Below are 1,657 nucleotides of genomic sequence, written 5' to 3' on the forward strand. Positions count from 1 at the left end.
CCATGTTAATTCAGTCAAGGTATATAAAAATATGAGCCATTTTCTGTATCAATACCGGAAATTGGTCTTGGAATAGGGAGGAAATCTTACTAAGCATCAATTTGTTTATAAGGTTAACTTTAGAAATTCAAACCTACTATAAAAGCAGATGCTTCTCATTTAATTTTTATTAAAGGAATTACAAATGATTTATTCAACTTTTTAAAAAATGTGTCATTTTATGTTAATATTCTGGTTATGCTCCTACACCAAGTGAATGAAAAATGTTAACTTTATTTCCAGGGTAATCGTGACATATTTAATTTAGAAGAAATGTGTTAAGGATAAAACCATAATAATTCTGGGAGGCATAAAAAGCACTAAAATAACTGATATATTTATTTAATAGCCCCTAAAATCAACAATTTTTCAGACATTTGGTGCATTGCAGGCATGCGGATATCTGCATTCTGAATTTCAAGTAAGTCTCCTTTATATCCAAAATTAGGTAGATGCAATGCGCCTTCGTTAGTTTCTTTTTCTTTCCTTCTTTTTTTTTTTGACATTACTATAACCAAGATTTTTGGTAAACAGTGAATTATGAGTTTGGGATCATCAGAAAAAGGTTTTTAAAACAACTTTCCGGACTACAAAATATCTCTTCAGGTAGTAGATCCATCCCAATGTCATGGCACCTAGAACAAGAGCTTCAAAGAAGGACCAAAGGACCAGTCTGCTGTTTGTGCTGTCATTGATTTCTCTGTGTATCTCTCCTGAACTTCCATGTATTCCTGTTCATGCTTTCCAGCTGTCATCGCCACTGCAAGCTCATTAATCATTTCTTCTAGCTTGTTCTGGTGAGCTTCTGTTTCCATGTCCTTTTGGAGCCTCCGCAATATCAATGGTGAACACCACTATCTTTGGAGTCATGTTGGACATTCTACTGCTAAAACAAAACTTATATGCTGCTGCTCCATCCATGTGAGCAGCAAATGTGTATTTCCCACTGGACTCCCAGTCTCCTTTATAAATTCCTTTATTATCAGGCCCTGTAATCTCCACGTCAATGTCCAGGCAGCCAGCCTCAACCACCTCAAAGATGAGGCCCATCTTGCTGCCCGAGGTGACTCGCTCGAAGAAGCACTCCTGGGCATGTGCGTCAATGCTGACACGTCAATGCTGACAAAGTAACCCAAGGCAGCGGCCAGGAGGGCGGCCAGGATTCGTTAGTTTTTATGGACTCTCAAAATAAGATTATTTGTACTTTGTTTTCCTCATAGTTTATCTACATGATAAATGTTGATAGTACAGAGACTGTTTAATTTTTATTTATTTATTTATTTATTTATTGGCCACGTGGCTTGTGGGATCTCAGTTCCCCGACCAGGGATGAACTCGTGCCCCCTGCAATAGGAGGGCAGGGTCCTAACAACTGGACCACCAGGGAATTCCCTGTACAGAGGCTGTTTTACATTTAACATTTCTTCTCAAGTAAATATAGTTAGAATGGCCCTTGATGCTAGAAGACACAGATGACCCTGTGCATTATTCAGCTTTCCTCAAGTTAAACAGCCCACAAATTTCAGTGGCTTACAACAACAAAGGCTTATTTCTCACTCACATTACGTATTGGTGACTGTTCTGCTTCTCCTCCCTGTGTCTTCTTTATCCCAGAATC

General features: G+C 38.4%; 1 pseudogene; it reads right to left on the reverse strand.

The window, feature by feature from the left end:
* Positions 1–594: 594 nt before the first annotated feature.
* Positions 595–1,202, reverse strand: LOC114897864 (annotated as a pseudogene).
* Positions 1,203–1,657: the final 455 nt, after the last annotated feature.

Source organism: Monodon monoceros, unplaced genomic scaffold (assembly GCF_005190385.1).
Source record: "Monodon monoceros isolate NGI ecotype Baffin Bay Population unplaced genomic scaffold, NGI_Narwhal_1 Super_Scaffold_18, whole genome shotgun sequence".
Taxonomy (NCBI): Eukaryota; Metazoa; Chordata; class Mammalia; order Artiodactyla; family Monodontidae; genus Monodon; species Monodon monoceros.